A 25,130-nucleotide genomic window follows, 5' to 3' on the forward strand; every position below is an offset into this window, starting at 1 on the left:
ACTGAGCCACCCAGGGGCCCCAAAGAGTAATATGTTAATAACCAAATGTTTTAAAAGATAAAAGAAAAAAAAAAAGAAAAAAAAAACCTGATAGGCAAGCATTCATCAGGACGAAAATGAAAATAATCTAAGATCACACATTTCCACTCTGTCGTTATCCATACTGTGTTCATCATCACTTCTTTGGCAGGCAGCTATAAATGCTGCTTTGGTAGTCATTCAGTGTTTGTAAGGCAAATATTAGCAAATGTGTACCTTTCCCCTTGCTTCCACAAACGGCAACACTGTGTACAGCTGGCTTCTCTTACCTAACATTATGTCCCAGAGGTGTTTCCCTCTCGGCATTTAGCACCCTCATTCTGCAATTTTCCAGTATGTGGATGTCTTGGTTTGTTCAGGCTGCTATAACAAAATATCACAGACTAAATAGCTTATAAACAACAGACATTTATTTCTCACGGCTCTGGAAGCTGAGGGCCTGAGATCAGGGTGCTGGTACCATCAGGTGAGGGCCTACATCCAGGTTATAGGCTTCTGTTTGTATCCCACAGGGTGACAGGGGAAGGGAGGTCTGTGAAGATCTGTGAGATCATGACCTGAGCTGACGTCAGATGCTCAACCGACTGAACCCCAATTAAACCGACTAAACCCAATTAAATTTCTGGGTTTAATTGCTGTGGGTGGATGTGAGCTGAAGCAAGGCACCAGAAGCAGGAGAGGAAACCAGGCTTCATTGTTGATCCTTATTGTTAGAATCTGATTACAGAGGAATGAGCTAACATGTTGCTCTCTAACAGACACTTGAACATTTTCTCATCAAGAAGAGTTCTAGGGCGCTGAGGTGGCTCAGTGGATTAATCTTCTGACCTCTGCTCAGGTCATGATCTCACCGTTCATGAGTTTGAGTCCCAAATCTGGTGAGTCCCATCTCTGTCTCTCTCTCTGCCCTTCATGGGATTCTGTCTCTCTCTCTGCCTCTTGCTCACTTGTGCCTTCTCTCTCTCTCTCAAAAAAAAGAAAAAAAAGAGTTCTAAATTCCTATAAAGGACACCCAGTTATAGAATGAGGGGAGTGGGATCTGATGAGGGGAGTGTGATCTAACTCTGTAGAGCCACAGATTACTCAGAGAAAAGTGCTGTGGCCCTCTCCTGTTTCAGGATCAGACCCCCGAAGTTACAAGATACTGAGTGGGGCTCTTCCTTGGCCTGAGAATTGGTGGCCAAGGCCAAAGCTGAAGACAAAAGAGCCTCTTTTTCTCTTCTGCAGAGAAAGATGCCAAGGAACCTCGAAAAACCAGCTAACCCCAGCCGTCACTCCCGTGCTCCTGCCCATTGGCCATAGACAGATGGCGCCATGGGAAGGGGACGAGGGGAGGGAGCAGTGGAGAGAGCCAAGTGTTGGCATTGTGAGCCATCAGTGTGTGGGGGCGGAAGGGTGACGTAGCTGTTCCTGCTAAATTGTACTGTCACGTGAGTGACCTTGGGGTCACTTGTAAAGATGGAGATCCTGAAGGAAGGGCGGATGGTCGTTGTATTAGTTTTTTATTACTGCCGTAACAAATTATGACACACTTAGTAGCTTACAACAACACAAGCATCTTGTTACAGCTTTGAAGGTCTGAAGTCATATCAAAGCTAAGCTCCAGGTGTTGGCACGGGTACATTTCTTCTCACCTTGGTTCCTCTGGTTCCATCATCACATGGTGCCTTCTCCTCACTTTGACCTTTTCACTGGGACCAGTGATCACGTTGGGTTTACCTGGCTAATCTAGGACCATCCATCTCAAGATGCTTAGTTTAACGACATCTGCAAAGTCTCCTTCACTGTGTAAAGTAACATATTCACAGCTTCCGTAGGTGAGGACACGGACATCTGCGAAGTCACTATTCAGCCAGCCACTGTCCGAGGTCCTTGATTAGACATCGGCTTTGGCAGTGGACTTGAGGAGCTGCCCTCTGCCTGCCTGATCAGAGCAAGAAAATTGGAGAGGGTTGGTGGCACTGTGGGGGTGGGGCGGGGGATGGGCAGATGTCACTGACTGATTAGAGGAGGATGTGAGAGTTCCCAGGGTGTCCAGAGAGCTGCCCACAGGATGAGGGGGGACACCAGAAGCAAAGAGGCTCTGGGCAGGGCTGCCAGGGGCAGAAGCTGAGGGATCGGATGAAGTGAGTCAGGAGCCAGATCTCCCACCAGGGGAAACCTGTGTGGGTGCAGGAGCCAGGGCAGGCCACCAGCTCTCCCCATGCCAGACCCTGCAGTCACAGCCTGGTTAGTTGGGAAGGGAAAGGGTTAGTTCTTTGGAAGGGAACAACTTTGCCTCAAACACAAGATGGGGAGGTATATGCCACATGGGCTTTTTAATAACCTCAGATAACTAGAAAGCCAGCTCCGCCCATTGGTGGAAACGTCACAACGATTTCATGTTTGTGTCACTAGCAACGGCGGGCTCCTCAGTACGCTGGTTAGGTTTCTTCATGGTGGGGCCGGGACTCCACTGAGGGAACAAAGGATGGTAAAAATACGAACTCACGGCAACTATTGTTGCTTGACTGCCACCTGCAGCACCCCCCAGAGGTTCTGCTGTCCATCTAGGCCCACATTCCCCACAGTTCAGTGTGGTTTTCCACGTGGTTCAAGAGTGTGGGGCTCAGTTCTGGCACCAGTGGAGAAAAGGGTTTCCAATCTAATGGTGATCAGTTAACACTTCTTAAATAGCTGTCTTTCTGGAGGGAACCCCAACTGAGCCTCAAACTTGCCTGGAAGGAGGCATTTGATTATTGCCCAGCTTACTCCCTCACCCCCTATTCCATTGCTGCAACTCTGATTCTTGCCCTCCCTGAATTCCCCAGGANCAATCCTAGTGTGTCACTACCAGGTGTGTGAGTTTGAACAGGTTTCTTAACCTTTTATGCCAATATTCCAAATCCAGGTGGGCAAAGCACAAACTTCTCCTGGTAAATGTGGGGTCCTCTTTGATATTTGGAGGGATGGAGACCACATTACATGAACCGCTGCCACCTCACTGCTGAGTGGCAGGGAAGGAAAAGAGATGCCAGGCTGACTTCTGCTACAGGTGGACGTCCACCAGCAGGTAGGTAAGGAGCACGCACACTCCCCGCCCAGTGAGCTTGATGGAATCCCGGTGCCTGATTCCTTCTAATGGGCTCCTTGGGTGAAAAGTTACCTCAGAGACAAATGCAGCTATGTTCTAGTGGCAGGATTCTGTGAACCATTTTGTGGGAATCAGGTAGCCAGGACTTTTCTGGAATCAGCAGGTGGACATAGGACCTTTCACAAGGCTTTATTAACCTTAAGGGTCATTGATATGGCCCCAGTTTCTCATGTGCCATTCAGGCAACTGGATTCTTTTAGTTGTCCATATATGTTGAGCAAACTGGTAAATTTACTAATGGAAACTCATTTTTAATGTCCATTATGCTAATGAAAAAACTTCAAGTGCTGGTTAGAGATAAAAATAGCTGAGTTTACAGTACCCCCCGCCCCACTGGAGTGAGGCCTCTTGATTAAATGCCAGCAAACCACCCCTGGAGTGTATATTCCTGATTAGGGCATGACTGTCACAAAGGTATAGCTTAAACTAATACACACATTTATACCACACTTCATGTTGATCTATTTTAGAGCACACTGCAGAAGACACAATACCTCTCACACCTTAGTTTCCTCTTCTACAAACTGAGAATAATAATACTTACTTCACAAGGTTGTCACCAAGCTGTACAATTATACTGAATTATACTGAAAGCTTAGTATAATGTCTAGTAAGTAGTAATGGCTCAGAAGGTGTTAACCGATATTATCATTGTTATATTTTGCTTGAATATGCCCAAGCAAACTTCTTTAAAAAACTTTCTACCCATTGAACACTTTGAAGTTGCCTTCTAAATTTTTTTCGTTAGAGATCTGAGTAATAGCAAAGGAGATCATTTGTGGCATGTAGTAATTATTCCTTGTAGTTAAAACTGATGTATTGATCTTTTAAATCTATCCAATGGAATCTAAATAACACTATGATTTGATGCACTATCCTTATTTTTAAAACACACAAGCAAGCTTCTCTTTCTTATAGAAGCTCTTCTGTGACATTTAAAACAGGGCATTTTATTTCTTTTTCTCCTTGACCTTGTATTTCCATTCCACTCACCCTACAAAATTTTATTCTAACATATTTTTATGCTTAAAAGACTTTTATTGATTGCTCTGTTGTATTTTCTACAAAAATTTATGTATGTAAATAAAAGTTTCATCATTCATTTTATTTCCTGTTACCTTAAGGCTCTGAATGTTAAAATCATTATTTAGATTGGGTTACCTTTACACTCATTTTTTTAGTGTAGAGTTGATCAAGATAATATAAATGTATTACAGATTTTGACAAATACACACTAAAGAAAAATTAAACTTATCTCGGAAATCAGCAATATGACTTTACAAATTAATCCACTGTCTGGATAAATATTGTTTATATCTAGAATGAGACCAGGTTTATCATCAGTTATTTCCCAATTTTATTTTTATTGATATAAGAAACGAACACATTTATTCACGTGTATAGGTAAATGGGAGAGGAAGGAGTCTTTCTATAGCAACAGCATTCAATTCTTTGAACTCTGCACATTTCAAGAGGTATTAATGACCACCTTTGAGCAAGAAGTTGTAAGCTAGATAATGAAAGCAGAGAGGTTATTGTCTGTATCACGTGGACCTGACAGAACTGGCTTATCCACCCCACTTGGCAAGGAACCATGATTAGCTGAGGTGTTAGCTGAAGGCAATGGGAACACAACACGAAAGGTAGGAAGGATAAGCTGATGCCCCGTTGCAAAAATGTAATACTTATTTGGATACCTCATCAACCAGATATTTTTGTTTTTCTTCCCTTATCCCTTTATCATCTAACATAAAGTGTGTCAATAGTATTTAACCTTATAGCTCAGTATGTCAGTTACAGGATGGCAAAAGGGGAGTGAGAGTCAGCTGGGAGGAGAGCAAACATCACCCAAGGACAAGGAGAGGGGCTGGAATGGAACGAAAAGGTGCAGGAAGCGCAAACTCTTACTTCCTTCCAGCTGGAGCATTCATCTTCTGCCCTTGGAATTTAGTGCTCCTGGTTCTCAGGCTTTTGGACTTAGATGAGGACTTAGTCCATTAGCCCCGGATCCTCAGGGCTTCAGACTCAGACTGAATCATACCGCTAAGCTTTCCTGGTTCGCCAGCTTGCCGATGGTAGTCATGGACTGATTTCTTGGCACCTGTAACTGTAGAAGTCAACCTGTAATGCCCCCCACCACTTCCTGCCTCTCTCTCTCTGTATATGTGTTTGTGTGTTTATATGTATGGGTGCTATATACATGTATATATATACACATATACATATATAACTCCTATTCTGATCCTTTAGGCACCTCTAATACACTTACAAAGATGACTTAGCCAGCTCCCACAATTCCATGAGGTACAATTACCATAAAAAAAACCCATCTTAGTGATTCTGCTTCTTTGAGAGAACGCTGACTGGTATGGTATGTTACAGACATAAATTAAAACCAATATGCTATGTTTAAAAGTTTGTAATAACGCAATGGGATTTGTGGTGTACGTTATAAGTTATTTTACTGCTGAAGGCAATTGTTTGATGAAGTCTTGGTACTCCTCCTGAAATTGAATGTGGGACCCTGGTGTTCTGCATGGGAATCCTGGTGTTCTGTCTTGGAGGATAATTATATAGAATTTAGCATAATAATCAAATAATTTTAATAAGTTTTGGACACTGTGGTCAGACTCTTCCAGTTCACTTTATAAGACAAAGTTAAATATCACTAAAAACTAATTGGCCTAATGGCTAGCATACCATTTTATTATTTGACAGGAAATTAAAAATATTAAACCTTTTTAAAAAATGAAATAAGTGAAACTTTATTATATCACTTCATGATATAATAAAATGTTTTAACTTAGACTATTAACAATATACACTGAATCTAGGAAAATGTTATTTAAAGGTTAACTCCAAAGTATCTTAAAAACCTGACTAACCTAGAAAATATTCTTGTTACATATAAAAGAAGCACCATCACTAACTCTCACCCTTTCGGCTGCTCAAAGTTGCTTCTCTTTCCAGATAATGACACGTTCTAAGGATGGGTATTAAGAATAGCAGAAAATATTTGCTTGTGTTTAACTACATGAAGAAAAGTTATTTTTGATGATCTCTTTGCTTTGCTTTCATGAAATTCTCTCTTAGATGATTCATCCTTTGAAAATAGGCTCATGCAAAGGGGGAGATGAGGGAAGGACAAGAGATATGAACAAAGAGTCCACAGGAAAAAAATTGAAAATTGCTTATAACCTTAAGAAAAAAAATATTTCACTTCATTCAAAATAAGGGAGATGCAAATAAAACTGCCCCAAGGGACGTGAAAGTCCCAGAGAAGTGACAGGCTGGGGCCCAGGGTGTGTGATGGGTCAACAGGTGATGAAAATGGGTAATGGGACTCAGAGCTGGGGAGTAAGGGAAGAGAGAGGGACCCTGGCTTCGCAGTGGCAATGATGAATGAAGCGGGCGCATACTCCAACCGTTAGTGATATGGGAGAACAGCTGAAAACAAAAGTCAAGACCAGGAAAGAATGGTAATAGCCACCCTCATGAGGTGTAAAACTGGCCAAAAATCAGATGTTGGACAACTCTGTTGCAGGTGTCTGGAGAAACATACTCTTTTTCATTGCTGGAGGGAATGTAAAATGGTACAACCCCAATGGAAGGGATTTGACGACATCTAGTAATATTACATATATGTTTACATACTCTCTAGAAATCCATTTTTAAAGATTCACTGGCAAATTAAGAAATTATACACACACACACACACACACACACACAGGTTCTTCACTGTGGTACTAAACTATACGTGTGAATTGAAAGAAAGCACATGCCGATGACTGAAGGCCTTGTGGAGTAACTCTGGTGCACACCCACAACAGAATACCATGTAGTTATAAAAATGAAAGAAATCCCGTAGGACAAATGATGAATTTCCTTCAATAAAGGGCAGGAGTAAAAAACAGGAAAGGGAGGGGCGCCTGGGTGGCTTAGTCGGTTAAGCGTCTGACTTTCGCTTGGGTCATGATCTCGCAGTTTGTGGGTTCGAGCCCCGCGTCGGGCTCTGTGCTGACTGCCAGCTCAGAGCCTGGAGCCTGTTTCAGAGTCTGTATCTCCCTCTCTCTCTCTGGCCCTCCCCTGCTCACGCTGTCTCTCTCTTTCCTAGAAATAAAAATTTAAAAAAAGAAATAAATAAAAATATTAAAAAAAAAACAGGAAAGGGAAATTGTTATTAATGCAGTCAGATACAGTGCATGGACTTTGTTTGGATCCTAATTCCAACAAACCAACTAGAAAAAAATATTTGGGGGACAATTGGGAAAATTTAAATATGACCTAGGTATATGATGATATTAGGAATCATCATTTTTCTTAAGTGCCATAATGACATTGTGACTAGATTTATAGAAAGTTATAGAAAGATCTATCTGTTGAGCTGTGTACAGAAATAGTTATAGGTAAGATGATATAGAAGGTATGGTATTTGCTTCAAAATATTTCTCCCACATTAACAAAGTGTGCGTGCATGTCTATGTGTGTGTGTGCACAAGGAAATAGGTGAAACAAGGTTGGCAAAATGGTGATTTGTTTTAATTTTATTGACTTATTTTGAGAGAGAGAGAGAGAGAGCAAGCATGAGCAGGGGAGGGGCAGAGAGAGAGTGAGAGAGAGAATCCCAAGCAGACTCTGTGCAGTCAGCATGGAGTCTGCCATGGGGCTTGGTCCCACAAACTGTGAGATCAATGACCTGAGGTAAAAATCAAGAGTCAGATGTTTAACTGACTGAGCCGCGTAGGCTCCCAAACATGCTAATTACTGTTGAAGCTGCATGATGGGTGCCTGAGGGCTTATGCCACTGTGCTATTTTTGTATATGTTTGTATAAGAAATGAAATGTTTTAAAACGAAAACAAAAGAGGTAGAGGCTGGCTAAGCAAAAAGTACTATTTCCCCCTCTACCGTATATAGATCTCCCCCTACTCACATCTGAAAGCAGATCATTCCTGAAATGAAGCTGAAATGGCATGCATTGAAGAAGCAATTACCATTAATTTATATGGAAAAACTTTTGAGTCTTCCCCAACCGCCCTCCCCCAAAATAACCACTTTTAGGCTTTTCTGATACCTCAGGACACACTCTGTTAAGGGATGCACAAAATCAATGCTGATACAGTACAGATGCTCACAGGCAGTTCAGAGCTATGGCGGCTCAATGCTGAGATGCTGAGTGTAGGTCCCAGGGAAGGAACTCAATGGGGTCGCTCTCGCTGCTTGGGTGTGCTAGGACAGCTTCTACGGAACAAACCCTGAATGCTATTTTTGCTTTTTGCCTCTTTTTTGTAAAACTGAAAAACTTCTTCGAATTTCTTTTGGCTAGCCAACACAGGTGCTAAGGTGGGCCTTTCATAAAAGCAAAGTGGTGTGACTCAAGCTTTTGAAAAGTGTAGGATGCCTGTATTTGAATTCCTAACATCTCCACGGGAGCCAAAATACCCAGTTACAGTTATATTGAACAGACTCCTCAAACTGTTGGCTTTCTCTGCTCTGAATTTAGAGCACCAATGGCAGCTGGCCCGTTATAAGGCAGAACATCACCTTTAGTAGAAGGAAGAACAAGACAGAGAAAGATGGGATGGGTTATAGGCTCCTAATGGATTCATTAAACAGACATCCCTTTTATATCTTCAGAGGTGTTTGCACCTTGGGGCAACACAACCATTACATTTGGGATGAGTGAGGGGCAGTGTGGGAGAAAGCTATTGTGAGTACAGCCCCCTTTCCTAGATGGAGAGATTTTAGCAGAGCACGTAAGCCAGCATAGGGTCTGGAATTCGGGTGTCTTAAAACAATCCACGCCTGCTCTAGTGCTTCCGGGGAGGTCTTTGTCCATCTGCAAAGGCTCACACAGCAGTAAAGACTGCTAATCTACGGCTTGGTGTAGGTTCTCAGCGTTGCTGAGTGTCTTGCTCCTTTGGCCACTGCCAGGGCGATCTCTGGCCAGGTCTCAGCATCAGGTGGCCATTTGTGCCCTGTACAGAGGTGCCAGCGTGCAACAGTGGGCATTAAGTCCAGCCCCCAGTCTCACCAAGCCTGTAGCCTGGCAAGGAAGGTGTCTTCAGGCAACTCATCTGCTGGGGAGTTTTCTGTCATTTACAGGGGCTCTAGAAGAGCTTGTACAGGCTTTGGCCCTGGGTGTCCTTGGCTTACATTCTTCTTCCAGTCTCATCACCTGACTAGTAGCATCTGCTGGTAGGAACCTAGACTCATCTGCAGTTTGAGGTTTTTGTAGCTTTGTGCTGATTGTGGGAGTAGGGTCCTCTTCATATAGTCTATCCAGTCATAGTAAGAGGGCAGCAACATTCGGAGTCTCAGGGAAACAGAACGTAATATATCTTCATCTTCATCTCCTTTCTCCTTTAAACTCCTTTTCTTAAGCTTATTTATTTATTTTTGAGAGAGAGAGGGAGGGAGGGAAGGCTGGCGAGCGTGGACAAGCAGGGGAGGGGTGGAGAGACATGGAGACACAGAATCTGAAGCAGGCTCCATACTCTGAGCTGTCAGCACAGAGCCCCATGCAGGGCACAAACCCATGAACCTCAAGATCATGACCTGAGCTGAAGTCAGATGCTTAACTAACTGAATCACCCGGGCTCTCCTCTCCTTTAAACTCTTATGCCCTTGTTGCAAACCTAGATGCTTTAACACTTTAGATATACAATGCTAGTTACAGAAATATTTTTAGAATGAGATTTTTTCTGATTATAAATATAATACATATTCTTCAAACACAAAAAAAAACCCCACAACACCTTGGACATTTTGTGAATAAGGACAAAAAATTCTTCCACTCAGTATTGTTAACACTTTGGTGCTTTCTAACTATCTCCTTTTTATGCATAGATCTTTACAAAGCCGTATTTGATAATAGGAATAACCTGTACTGACAATTTTATATCTTATTTTTGTCAAGTCTTTGAGCTCATTTTTTAAAATTTGTTTTTAATTTTTTTATGTTTACTTATTTTTGAGAGAGAGAGAGAGAGAGAGAGACAGAGCATGAGTGGGAGAGGGACAGAAAGAGAGGGAGACACAGAATCTGAAACAGGCTCCAGGCTCTGAGCTGTCAGCACAGAGCCTGATGTGGGGCTCGAACTTGGAAGAGCGAGATCATGACCTAGGCCGAAGTTGGACACCCAACTGACTGAGCCACCCAGGCGCCCCTCATTTTGTTTTTGTTTTTTAATAGTTAAAGAGTGTAATAGGAAAGACACTGTGCTAGGCTGTGAGGTACATAGTGTACATGTGCTTGTGCATTTGTGTTATGTGTGTGTGTGAATTTGTGTATGCATAATTATATATTTCAGCTTGTTTCCAAAAGAAAAGGAACAATAGATGTTATCTCTGCCTTCCCAGACTTTGCTGCAATCTAGTAGAAGAAATAATACATGTACATAATTAACTTCAATACGGTGGCAGCATATAATAAATCATGAATTCCTCAGAGATAACGTGGAGATGGGATGAATCTACATATGCATATTCTGGGCATTTTCCTGTTCTAGTAGCTGACTTTGAAGAACTATAACAATAATCTTGAAGCTTACCCCAGTCTATGAATGAACAATTTCTGCTTTCAGATGCAGAAATCATTGAAAGGTTTGGTAAGCTCATGACAAAGGGATGGTGGGATCAACCGAATTTGTGGCATTTTCATTGTCCGCCACCTCGGAAAGGTCATGCTGCCAATGCTTTGTTTTGTCAAAGGCAATTAGAGGCCTGGGTAGCTATGCCACCTGTGTCTGGAGTGTTTTGAAGGTGAGGGGTAGGGGAGACATTCAAAGAGCGAGAAGAGTTTTTGCCCCTCCTTTCTTGGTGTGCCCTGGGAAAACACTAATTTAGAATAATTAAAGCTAAGTAATGGAGCAGCCATAATGGGACATTAGCCATGCATGTGACACAACAGGAGATTGCCCCTGCTAATGAGGAGACAAGACCCAGTCTCCAGTAACTCAGAGACAAACTGTGAATTCTTGTATAAAAAGTTAGAATTTCAGATAAGAGAGGGCTGGGAAATCAGAAGAGAATCAATTCCACGTGCACGTTTTGCATGCATCTCTGCATCCAGAGGCAGAGACTTCCCGGGTTGTGTGTGTTTCCTGGTGAATTTCATGTCATTTTCCTCTTCTTCAGTGCCTGATCACCATTATTTATAAAACGTATATATTGCAAAGACCAAAGGGATGCTTTGAGAGCTGAGGCTCTGCAGACCTGAATGGTTCCCCTTCCAGAAAATGGAAGTGGTATCCTAGTGCTTTTCGCTGTCTTTCCTGGGAAGCTTTCAGGACTTTGGTGAATTTGCCTGTCCTCACTACCCAAGGGGAAATCCCATTAAATCTTGGCTCCCGGTGATTTTATCTGGGGAAGAAATCACTTCCCCCACCTTCCAGCAAGGAGTTGCATGTGCTATTTGTTCTCCCTTAGTGCAGATACACAGATACGTTACAGGAAAGTGTGCAGATCCTTATTTGGCATCCTTGACGTAGGGAATTGAGTCAGTTTTATTGGTATTCGCCCTTTCTCAGGGAAGGAAAATCATTACATGATAGGGCGTGGGTGATCCAACACCAGGTAGGCAGAGATACTTCAGAGAATCCCCCAACAGGAACACTCAGCTCCTGGGGCTCCGCTCAGTACCCTTGGGTCTTCTGAAGGATGTAAACAAATGGGCAAAGTCCTGAGTATTTTTCTCATGTGCTTTCGTGGAAAAATCTGACTAATGAGAAAGTCAGGTTTCATCTTGAGAAGAGCTTCAGTGAATTTACACCTGCATGTGAAGGAGCCTTGGAAAACGATATTCTTGGACATCTGACCGTGGATATTTTTCTTAGCGAGACAGGAAGTGGGAATTTAGGCTGTTGTAGAATAATCATGGCAAAAGCAATAATAAGCTTTCCTTTTAAGCAGATACAAGGCAGTGAGCCCCCCGTCAGAGTTATGAATTGTCATTACTGGGTAAGTAATCTGTTTCTACAACTCAGGCCACCCACTTTCACCATCTACAATTCACACAAAAAATATTTGTCTAGGGGGTGCAATGTGTAGAATAACGCTTTCCTTTGTGCAAAGTTGAGATTCACTTAGAAAAAAGGACTGACCCCTTCGGACCCATGTACCACTCTACTGTCAAACTGAGCCCTCAAAATCTATCTGACCATGTCAGCTTCCAGCTTAAAATCCCCTAGGCTTCAGAATGAAATCCAGATTCTTTGATGATCTGGTCACATACTACACCTCTACAGTCATCTCTGATCATTCTTCATTTTGCTTTCTGGATTCCAGTCATATCCAAATACATTTTTCTTTTCTTTTCTTTTTAATGTTTATTCATTGTCACGAGAGAGACAGAACATGAGTGGGAGAGGGGCAGAGACCAAGAGGGAGACACAGAATCTGAAACAGGCTCCAGGCTCTGAGCTGTCCGAACAGAGCCTGACACGGGGCTCGAACTTGGGAACGGTGAGATCATGACCTGAGCTGAAGTCGGACACTTAACGGACTGAACCACCCAGGTGCCCCTACATTTTTCTTTGTTTAAGCAAATATTTATTGAGCCCCTGTTCTGTACCCATGAGTCAAGTACTGTGCTAAGGATTTTTACATGCGTTATCTCATTTAGTCCTGATGGCAACTCCAGGAGGTAGACACACAGAGGTTAAGGAATTCACCTAAGGTCTTAGAGCTAATGAGGGCTAAACTAGGACTTGAACCCATGTAGTCTGACCACAGACCCCATGGCCTTAACTGCTTGGTTCCAGTGTCTTCTTACCTGACGGCCTTGGTGACTTTGTCTATGCCGTTTCTTTCATTCTTCATACTGTATTAATCCCGTTACATTGTTTAGCGGTCCATATAGACATCACCTCCTTCAGGAAGCCCTGCGCATATATTCCCATAGCACCTTCAGTTAATTCTCTCTTAGCGCTTGTCACACATGTGTGTGTAATTTATTTTTAATAGCATCACTCTTCACTAGACTAACAGCTTCCTTTAGATTGGAACTACATCTTTTATCTCCATATCCCTACTCAAGTTTTTCGAACTTAGGAAATCCTCAATATATAGTAAGATACTCAATACAGCTTTTCCTTTAGGCAATGAATTCATGACGTTTACTGTAACTTCTTCTAACCTAACAGTCTGGTTATAAGCATTCAGGGCTGGGCTAACAGAACCAGGGTAAAGTGCCCCAGGCTCCTTTTATCTCTTTGTTCTGCCATCCCAAAGGTGCTCCTCTCGTCCACATGGGCCTGCATGAACCATCACCACAATGTCCACCCATGTTCAAACCAGTGCAAAGAAATAAGGGGATCACTTGCTCTTTCGCTTTAAAGACCCAACTTGGCATTTGTACTATTCTGCTTACATTCCACTGGTCAGAATAGAGTTAACGTGTCTGCACCTTGCTGCAAGGGAGCCTGGGAAGTGCATTCAGGGAGGCCATGAGCTCACACAAAAAACTATCAGTATTACTATATTACTGTAGAAGAAAGGGCATGCATATTTGGGAATAACTATCGATTTCTGCCACAGTGAACAAGAATTTTAAAATCGCCGTATCTTAGTTATACATTTATGCTGTGTTGAGTTAAAGCAACATGTGGACTGTTGAACTTTTAGTTTGCTGAACGGTAATTTATTTTATAGACTCTAAAGCCTTTAAATGAAGCATTTCCTGGCTGGAATAATTTGTCCGTGTATATATTATTAAGTGAATCAGTTTAGTGGAGTGATGGAGGAGAGGCTTGTCAGAAAAGTTTCCTGGAAGAGGAGTTTCTTATCTGATTCTTAGAACAGGGGCAGGGGTTCGCCAGGAGACGAGCCCATGCCTCCATGTCCAGCAGCTGCCCTGGTGACCAGCTACATGTGGGTCGCTATCAACTTCATGCCATTGCTGTATGACAGCACCTCCGACTCCTTGCCTTCTGTGTTGGGGCTTCCCTGTTAACGTTGAGGCATGGAAAGTTGTGGGCCCCAATTGGTGCCCACACGTACACAGCCAAAAGGGTAGGGCAGATAATATCCCAGGAAATGGACCTTCACCCTGAGATGAGAAGCAATGGGTAGTTGTTTGTTTGTTTTTTTACCCCTTTCTTTCCCATATGAATGGTCCTGAGGCGCATTTTATTTTATTTATTTTTTAAATATTTACTTACTTTTCAGAGACAGAGAATGCATGCGGGGGAGGGGCAAAGAGAGGGAGACAGAGGATCCAAAGTAGACTCTGCAAGCAGAGCCCAACGCAGGGCTCAAACTCACGTGAGATCATGACCTGAACCGAAGTCAGATACTCAACTGACTGAGCCACCCAGGTGCCCCCTGAGGAGCATCTTAAATGGCTTCTGAGAAGGGTGGCTTGAGATGGAGCAGTCAGGTGCACTCCACATCTTACACGCTCACATGGCACTCTCGCCTTCCTTGCTTCACCCCCACTCATCCCTCACCTCTGCTCCACGGAGTTGCCATCCTTAGTAAAGGAGGAATACAGATGCCTTTGCTTCTCCGACTCTGCTTTCTGGAGAACACCTTGGTTCCCTAAGTCCCATTTCCCATTCTATCAGCAACAAAAATCCATTCTTCTCTCTGTTATCTCTGAAAAGGGTGAGGCACTGATAGTCATCCACACGAGTACTTTCTTTCCTCCTTTCCCTGGAGGAGATTTAAACTTCTGCAAAGACGCAGAGGCACAGGACATTTTCAGAAAGCCATTCAACCACACATTTCAATTTAGATCTCATTGAGCCCACGTTAGCATGTAGAGAGAAGGTTATTGAAGTCTGTGGTTGAGTGGTTCCTGCCCTCGCCTCTGTCACAGAGCAGCTTGTCGTGGGCAGAGGGGAGCCAGACAGGGGGGCGGAGCCGCAGGCATCACGCATTCCTGACGCCTTTCAGGAGGTGGAGGCATATCTCAGTCAAGTTAATGTTGGGAGAACAGTCCCCTTTCCCCACCTCATACCCGCGAAAAAGTCTCCCTCAGAGATCCAACAAGGAAAAACAGCGCAGGAGACTCATCTTGACTGTAGAGTCACTACTTTAAATGATACTCCGAGGAAATCTTATCTGTTACTTATTGACCACACTTGCTTTTGCCTTTTGTTGTTGGTTTTTTTAAATTACAAGAACATGACATGAAAGAAATTTAAGAAAAAGATGAAACATTAGCCACAGTCTCCCCTCACATAATCTAGTGCCAGGGACTTGCTGGGAGCAGCTTGGGTAGGTGACCTTCACGGCGTTGCCTGTGTGTAGGAGTCTGGATCTTGGCTGTGATTGTACTTCTCTCCTCTGTCCTGTTGGGACTGGTGACAGACCATTGCCTTCCCAAGCCCCACAGCCAGCCCCCAGCTGAGTCCCAGTGCAGCCACTCTCCCTCTGTGTTTTGAGTGGAGTGGATCCCGGAATGGCCTCAGCTGGAGGGTGCCATCCAGGTGATTCCTTCATTAGCTCGAAAAAGGCAACCTTCTGGGTGTGGGACCAACTTCCTGCCATTAGGGGGAGCATGAATGTTTTTGATACAGTAGCAAAACACAAGAGCTTGGGCTTTACTTTTCTTAAATAACTGTAGAAAACCAAGTGTAAAGAAGAAAATCATCTGCAACACACCATGTTGTGATATTCATTCTTACTACTGAATTCTGTTTCCTCTATGTATACATATGAAATGTTCTCTGCCTACCGTGTGATTGCTTGAGCACCCAAACTGCATTCGTTAGCACGGAGCCCGGTATCTTCCTCTTGAATTCTGTTCTAGAGGATACCCGCCCTCCCACCACCACTTGTTGTTGAAAAGCTTCAATAGCTTCCTTGGACAGAGTGGTTTAGTCCCACCTGCAGATATCAGGCATCAGGAAGCACCAAAAGCTGTTAGCATTCCTCTGCCACTCAATGCACCACAGTCTTGCACCAACCGATTCTGTGCTATTGGCCAGATGACTTCGGTGCTCTTGAAAGCATTACAGAGGTGATTCACATGGTAGCTTCAAGTTCACAGTCATGGAGTCTCAAAGCATGAAACAGCTGAGGAATGACACAGCTGGGGAATCTAGAGTTCTCTTCCACCATCGTGCCGAAATCCTCAAGGTCTTTGTGTTGAGTCCAGACCAGATCTAAGCTCGCCCTTTCCCCGGGGTAATTTTAGATCATGACCTTGTTGGCTTTTGCCAATACTGGGTGTTGCTTGGAATCACACCATGATTCTCCTAACAAATGTCCCTAACTTGAATTTTGGTGAGCAAGGTGGGGCATCGCAGTACCTTCTCACCCAGAGGAGTTTGGGGGCTTCATGCTTACAGATCTGTGTGTCCCTCAAATCCTCCAGTCTTACCAGGAGGAGGGGGAGCTTTCGCCAAGCTCCACAAAAGATAAGAACAGTTACACTCTTTCTTCAGGACCATGGATGGCCACCACCCTACATTTCTATTATTAAAAGGACTTCTCAAGCGGAGACACACTGATAAATGTTTAAATACCAGATCGTTGAAAAACTATAAACCGTTACTTCTTTGTTTGCCAATTTGTGTGATGTAAATACTCTCACTATGGCCAATTTCATTCCACCAAGGTGATGCCAGTGGACTCAGAGCTGGAAATCGATGCGTACAGTCAGCACACTCTGCTCGTGGGAGTCTGGCCAGCTGTAGGACACCACTGCCTCAAGTGACCAGCATAACAGACATCTGCTCTGAGGGCACCTGTCGCCTTTGCTACCGGAGAACTGCAGGAAGCATCTTCTAAGTGAGTAAATAAAGTACACTCCATTATATACTTACAAACTGGGAATATACCAAACAATATATTCTCCAAACATTATCAAAATAAAGCTTCTGCTATCCAGTTTTTCTGTACTTAACCAAATACCTTAGGGAACCAGGTTTATTTTGTTCATGTTTAATTATTAGGTTAAAACAAACTATGACTATCACTTAAGGCACTCCTTGATAACCACCTCCGTTGCCTCTGTCCTTTCTTCGTCCCTTTGTCCTTCTTTCCCTCCTCTGTCTTGCTTTGTAATTTCTGGGGAAAAGGAAAGCCAAGACCACTGTGCAGGCAGGCTGCACTCCATTCCTAGACTCCCAAGACTTGGGTTTTATATGTGGTTTAAAGCCGTGTGTTATTTCTTTTGTTTTTTTAACTTTATTTATTTTGAGAGAGAGCGCCTGTGCGCAAGTGAAGGAGGGGCAGAGAGAAGGGGAGAGTACGAGAATCCCAACCAGGCTCTGTGCTGTCAGTTCAGAGCCCAACGAGGGGCTCCATCCCATGACCATGAGATCATGGCTTGAGCCAAAATCAAGAGTCAGATGTTTAACTGACTGAGCCACCCAGACGCCCCTGAAGCTGTGTGATATTTCAGCGAGGAACCCCTTGTTAAACATTTAGGCCAGAGGTTGTAATCAGTACCTGGTGACATCAGCTCCCTTTAGAGATTTCAATTTCTAAATTATAATATACATGTGCTTTAATAACAAAATTGCCTCAAAAGAATATCTTCAGGGGCGCCTGGGTGGCTCAGTCGGTTAAGTGTCCGACTTCGGCTCAGGTCAGGATCTCATGGTTCACAAGTTCAAGCCCCACGTTGGGCTCTGTGCTGACAGCTCAGAGCCTGGAGCCTGTTTCAGATCCTGTGTCTCCCTCTCTCCCTGCCCCTCCTCTCTCTCTCTCTCTCAAAAATAAAATAAACACTAAGAAAAAGAGTATCTCAGGATTAAAAATTTTAAAAAAGAAATACAAAGTTATACTATAATCATCTCTTCCTCTCTTTTCAGTGGCTATTTTGAAAGATGACTGGTAGTGCTAAGCTAGTCTGTCCCCAAGCCCCACCCCCTGGCAGAGAGAAGGCCCCCTTCTGGGGCAGCTTCCTCCCACAATTTTCCTTGTCTTCTGGGGATTTTGCCCATGGCCTTCAACACATGTGGTGGTGTGATAAAATTTAGTCAAAATAGGGGAAGCTTATAAGATCTGTGTTTTTATTCAACACATTTTTATCCCAAGCTTACAATGTGCCAGGCAGTGTACTCAGTGCTGACATTTATCAGTGAACAAAACAGACAAAATTCCTATCCTCATGGAGCTTACATCGTAATGAGGAGGGGCAGACAATGAATGAATGCATGCATGAATGAATAACTTAATGAATCAGCGCTGTGCAAACAAGAACTGATACACTGCTCAGGCAGCATTCACTGTTTGCTAGAGGAAGCGGAAGAATTCTGGAGTCTTCCAAAAGGCTCCAAAACTTGGTTATCCCACCCTAGACTCTTAAAGGTCAGTGTTTGGGTTCTGTGAGATGGGGGAACAGTCCTCTGGATCTGAGAACCCCTAACTTCATGTCCTGGCCTTTCAACGTGCTGCATATAAGATTTCAAGCAGCCTGCTTACCTTCCCTTAATCTATATCCTCACCTGGAAAACTGCTACTAAATCCAACTTCAAGATCATTGAGATGCTTCCAATAGCTAATACGAGGGAAAGCATGTTGTAAAGCTAACGTGCTATTTAAATGCAATCTTTTAAATATTATTTTGATCATGAGCTAAAACATATAGCGACAGAGGTGAGTCGGTCTGGAAATTTGTCATTTCTTTCTCTTGCTATGTAAATGACATTGCCAGTACAGTATTAGATACTGAAGCTATGTTCAAGTGGGACGTTTTTAGAAAATATTTGTTTATTTTTGAGAGACTGCAAGTGGGGGTGGTGCAGAGAGAGGGGGGTGACAGAGGATTCCAAGTGGGCTCCACGCTGACAGCAGTGAGCCGGATGCAGGGCTCAAACTCACGAACTGCAAGATCACCACCTGAGCCGAAGTTGGATGCTCAGTCGACTGAGCCACCTGGGTGCCCCTCAAGTGGAGATTTAAATCAAATATTAAAGAAGCATCTAAAGTAGTCGGCAGTGGTAGTGTGAGACTTGTTTGAGTGTGAATCTCCTCTGTTAAAACAGAGGATGGGATTTGACCTAATAAAAGGTCACAGTGGGTACCTGGTTGCTGGAAGTTAGAGGCTCCCCAGATGCTGTGGGGCTCAGGTGGAGGTGGCCTGGGTAGGTGACAGAATATTCAGGTGTAGGAGTGTCTGCGGAAAGGCTGCCTTAGTCAATGTGGACAGTGGCTTTGTACAAGTCTGAACCTCCCTGCCGTCATGCATTAAATTCTGTTGTATGGCATTTAGGGGGAAAATCGTTTCTTATAGTTGTGAATTGCACATACAAGGTGCCCCTGGATGTAACCAAATAACAAACTTAATTTTTGGTCATTGTTTGATGCCACAATGTTACTATCATTTTATAGGCAGCCTTCCTGGGTCACGCTCGGAATGTTTATTGATGCTCTAAAAACATCCAGTTTATGTCAAGGTATTTGCATGAATAAAATGGGCACTTTTAAAAGTTGGTAATTAAGAAATCTGTACAGCTGAAGAGGCAGAGTGCAGAGGAGAGAGACAGCAATTAGCAAAGCACGGACCTAAAACATTGTTGGGAAACATTATCTATATTCTTTAGTACTGTATCTTTAAAGTGTTACTGACACATTGTACTTAAAGAATATATGTCAGGGGGGCAGCGGGCTGGCTCAGTCAGTGGAGCATCTGACTCTTGATCCCAGCGTCATGAGTTCAAACCCCACTTTGAACGTGGAGCCACTTAAAAAAAAATTTTTTTAAATAAGCTCAATTCTTAACTATTAAACTTCACTAAAGTTTGAGTCATTTTTTTCTCTCCTTGATGATTGTTTCACTACTGTCTGAAGGAGCTTAAAGTAGTTCATGGAATTCCTATCTTAAATAGTTTTGGAAATAGATTATGGGTTATAGTCATTTAAAAATGAGAAAACGGAAGCTGAGGAAGGGAATACTGGTTTCTTCTGAAACAAAATGACAAGTCAGACTTATTACAAGGAGTCTGCTTTCCTTTTCTTTTTTTTAAATATAATTTATTGTCAAATTGGCTTCCATACACACCCAGTGCTCATCCCAACAAGTGCCCTCCTCCATGCCCATCACCCACTTTCCCCTCTCTCCCCCCATCAGCCCTCAGTTGTTCTCTGTATTCAAGAGTCTATTATGATTTGCCTCCCTCCTTCTGTGGAGAAACGGGAGCGCTTTTCTGACTAAGCAGGTATGTTGTGGTTTTCTAGAAAACATACACAGTTACTAGGCTATACTGTTTTCTGTCTTCTCTGGGAAGCCTGCCCCTTATCTGCCTGTCTTGAGACATTCTAGAGGGTCTGTCTGTCCTCCCTCTTATCTCCCTCCTTCTCGTCTTCTCCCTCCCCTCCCCCCACATACTCATCAACCGTCACTCCTGCTTCATTCTCCATTCTTTTCATCAAAAGAGGGAACTGTTTGATTAGATCACCCAAAGCTACCTTTCTATCAACACCAAAGGACTGATAACATCTATTTCTCGGGCCAAAAGATGATTCACGAGGAAGTTTGCGAAAAGAGGGAGCAGAGAAAAAATGGAAGGGACTGTATTTTATGGTTCTAAGAGCTGTTTGCTTCGTAGCAGACTCCATGTAAACAAAACTCTCAAAAAGCTCTCTGCCGATTTCCAGGGAGAAGCAGCTGGGGGATGAAACAGCTCAGGTGTGGCCTGCTGGTTGGAATGTAAATTTCCTGGGGGGCTCCTGGAAGGGGGTGCCTCACTGAGGGCAGAACGAGAAGATCCATTGTGCCTTACATCCCCGGAGCTATTAAATTCTTGGCCAACAATTTCATCCTTTCCCTTAATGCTAGCAGCCTCAACCCGAGTATGCAGGGCATAGTGACCCAGACCCAGAGCAAAGTATTTTCTGTGCTGTACCATTTCTGTTTCGAAATGGGAAATCTCATTCCATGGAAGAAATTCCAAATTGGCTTTTCATTTTTACATACCCATAGCTTCAGGCAGCTATAACTAATGTTAAGTAGTGATTACAGCCGGGTACAGAGCTTTCTGCATTTTTATTAAATTTATTCAATTCAGGCTCTGGAGTATACTATTGATGATGTTATTCTGAGCTGGATTCGGTTAGGAAATGACTCAGCGTGCACTGGCGCACACACCTCATCCACGTGCATTCTGACGGTGCCCCGTGACCACCTAGTAGCAGTTGGGTTCAGTGACAGTGACAGTTGCTTCACTCAGCCAGCTCATTTGCACACCTCTTCCCTCCCCTGTGGTTTTAAATTGCTTAGTTAGTGAATCTTTTAAGTAGCAGCCAAGCGGGTTGCTCACCTGCCACTTTTGTTTTGCCCATCAGAGCTCGCCTGTGTTTCTGCCTGGTCAAGTCTGATTAGTTCTTGCACAACGTGGCTCCAAGGAGCGGCTGCCCAGAGGCAACCTGTGTGTTCCCTGCATCACATCTCATGTGGGCGGTGGCCATTTAAGCACTAAGGGGAGGAGGCAAGAGTGTGGCAAACTTGGGTGTCACAGGGTGCCCCCCAAGGGACAGGAAGGGGCCAGTTGCATCCTTCCTGTGGGGTTATAATCTCATGCAAAGCAAAAGCGAATTAGAGGTAAAAGGACTTGATCAGATTGAAGAGGGTCTGAGTTCAGGGTATGGAACAGGCCAAAATGCCAGGCTCTTTGTGGGAGCTGTGTTGCTAATGTTGGGGAAGGGGGATGGAGATGAAATCTGACCACCTCCCTCCCGCACAAGCCATGAATGCCTTTCAAAAGGTGTTGATTAGAGGCAGAGCTGTTTTGTCTCTGCCAATCTATCAGTCCTTATTATTTTACTATGGTCCCTTTCACCAGAATGGTTTTGTACCCCTTATAAATAAACAGCTATTTTTTTAAGTGTTTTTATTTATTTATGAGAGAGAGAGAGACAGCGTGACCAGGGGAGGGTCAGAGAGAGAGAGGGAGACACAGAATCTGAAGCAGGCTCCAGGCTCTGAGCTGGCTGTTAGCACGGAGCCCGACGCGGGGCTCGAACCCACAAACGGTGAGATCCTGACCTGAGCCAAAGTCGGATGCTGAACCGACTGAGCCACTCAGGTGCCCCAACAGCTATTTTTTAGAAATACCTTTATTGACCTATAACTTGAGCTGGCTGTTAGCACAGAGCCCCACGCAGGGCTCGAACCCACAAACGGTGAGATCCTGACCTGAGCCAAAGTCGGATGCTGAACCGACTGAGCCACTCAGGTGCCCCAACAGCTATTTTTTATAAATAGCTTTATTGACCTATAACTTACATTCCGTAAAGTTCACCTGTTTAAATGTTCTCCAGTATATGCACAGTGTGTAACCATCACCATAATCTAATTTTAGAACATTTCATCATCCCCCAAAAGGAAACTTGTACCCATTAGCAGCCACTCCCCACCCCCCTCCCCACCCACTCTCTCTTCCTTCCCCCCCGCCACCTCCCCCTTCCCTCCCCTAGGCAACCACTAATCTACTTTATGCCTCTAGAGATTTGACTACTCTAGTCATTCTATATAAATGGAAATATACAATATGTGGTCTTTTATGACTAAGTTCTTTCATTTAGCATATTTTTTGTAATTCCCCTATATTATAGCCAATTATGATAGTTATTTATGTATGCCATTCCTTTTTATGGCTGATTAATCTTCCATTATAGAGATATATGATTTTTTTGTTTATTCATTTATCAGGTGATAGACCTTTAAGTTGTTTCTGGTTTTTTGACTATTATAAATCATGTTGATATAAATATTTGTGTGCAAGTATTTTGTGTGGACATGTTTTTGTGTCTCTGAGGTATATACCTAGGGGTAGAACTACTAAGTAGTATGGTAACTCTATGTTTAACATTTTGAAAAACGGCCAAACTGTTTTGCAAAGTGTGCCATTTTATATTTCCACCAGTAACGATTGAGTGTTCCAATTTCTTAGCATCCTCAGCTACTTGTCTTTTTGATTATAGCCATCCTAGCGAGTGTAAAGTAGTATGTCATAACTCTAATACCTAATAATGTTGAAAAGCATTTTATGTGCTTATTTAGCCATTTGTAGCTCTTTGGAGAAATGTCTATTCAAGTGACTTTGCATGTTTGAAATTGGATTATCTTCTTATTATTGAATTATGCAAGTTCTTTGTATATTTTTGGATACAAAATATCAGATATGTGATTTCAAATATTTTCTCCCGGTTCATGGGTTATCCTTCCTTGATGGTGTCCTTTGAAGCACAAAAGTTTTAAATTTTGAGAAAGTCCAACTTATTAATCTTGTCTTTCATTGCTTGTGTTTTTGGCATTGCATCTAAGATACCACTGCCTAATACAAAATCACAAAGATTTATTTCTGTGCCTTCTTCCAAAAGCATTATAGTTTTAGCTTTTACATTTAAATCTATGACCTACTTTGAGTTAAATTTCTGTATATGGTGTGAGGTAGGCATCCCAAATCATCTTTGCATGTGGATAGCCAGTTGTCCCAGCATTCGTTGGAAAGGCCATTCTCTCCCCCCATTGAACTTTCTTGGCTTATTTGTCAAAACTCAATTGACCATAAATTTTAGGGTTCATTTCAGCATAAATTTTAAGGTTCATTTCTGGGCTCATAATTCCATTCCATTGATCCATGTGTCTGTCCTAAACATTATCTTTGGAAGAATCTTTTCATTAACTACAATATACATATACAAAAGAGCCCAAATTTAAGCACATAATTTTGAAAAAATTTTGCAAGTGAATGCAGCTGTGTAACCAGCACTCAGACTTTGAAATATAACATTACTACTAACCCGCTAACCCCCTTGAACTCCTTCTAGTCCCTGCCCCTAAAGGTACCTACTCTCCTGACCTTTATCACTATAGATTAGTGTTGTTTGTTTCTGAACCTGTATATAAATGGAACCATGTAACATGTACTATTTCCTGTTTGGTTTTCTTTCCTTCAAAGTTATGTTTGTGAACTCTCCATCCATGTTGCTTCGTATAGCAATAGTTCATTAGTAACTAATGTGATTTTTAAATATTGTATTATAAAATATGCCATTTAAGGATCTTCATAATTCAACAAACCAATATTTCCCGAATGACAAGTGCATGGGAAAGATCCACTTAAAGTGCAATAGACATGGATGGATTTTTATACAACAGAGTTTGAAGAATTCGGTGATATGATTTTAGTTTCTACACTGCAACCAACCTTTCAAAAATGACCACTTGTAGAGTTTTGGTGTAGTATCAAAGGAGAATAGCCACAAAGTTGTTAAATGACTCCTTCCTTTTCCAGCTAAATATCTACATGAGGACAGGTTTTCTTCATGCATTTTAACCTAAAAACATCATAGGAGATTAAAAGCAGAGGCAGATAGGAGGATATAGCCATCTTTTATGAAGTTGGCTATTAAACAGATTTACAGAAATGTAAAATAATGACACTCTTTTGACTATTTTTTACTTTGGAAAAGATAGTTGTCATTACATACTCTCTTAGGTTAATATGTAATAAGTTTTATTATTGCTTTTTTAAATGGATTGATAAATATTTAAATAATGTCTTAGTTTTAATTTCTAATAGGACAAATATTAATAGCTACAACTCAGATAAACAAAAGCTCTTTGGTGTTATGGATAAATTTTTAAAGCATAGAAGGGTGCTGAGACCAAAAAGCTTGAGATCCACTTGTCCAGTGGGTAGCTAGGCATTTAACATATAAGCTTATAAATAAGTACATCACTGTCAATCATGGCTCATGATATAGAGAAGAAGAACAAGGTGCTAAGAGAAACGGACCAGGGAGACCTATTAGCAGGGGGATGGCATCAAACCACCTCTGAAGCAGTGGCTTTCAGCAGAGATCTGAAGAACAAGAGTGAAGAACATTGTGGGCAGAGGGAACAGTATATCCAAAGCCCCTGAAGTGGGGATGAGCTTGGCTTGGGTGGATTACGATGATGAGAAGGAGAGGCACGAGATGAATCAGGAGCTAAATCCCACAAGCTCTTGTAGATCATGTTAAGATTCTGACATTTTGTCCTAAGTACATAAAAA

The 25,130-nt window shown here is 42.7% G+C and overlaps 1 long non-coding RNA gene across 1 annotated transcript in view; it reads left to right on the forward strand.

Annotated features, from left to right (window-relative positions):
- LOC144233110 (uncharacterized) overlaps positions 1 to 25,130 on the forward strand; it is a 126,999-nt gene that overhangs the window by 25,250 nt on the left and 76,619 nt on the right. Inside the window, exon 2 of the long non-coding RNA XR_013335594.1 lies at positions 16,739 to 16,911. This is a non-coding gene — a long non-coding RNA (uncharacterized LOC144233110). The remainder of the gene's footprint in view (positions 1 to 16,738; positions 16,912 to 25,130) is intronic.

Source organism: Crocuta crocuta, unplaced genomic scaffold (assembly GCF_008692635.1).
Source record: "Crocuta crocuta isolate KB4526 unplaced genomic scaffold, BGI_CrCroc_1.0 scaffold54, whole genome shotgun sequence".
Lineage (NCBI taxonomy): Eukaryota > Metazoa > Chordata > Mammalia > Carnivora > Hyaenidae > Crocuta > Crocuta crocuta.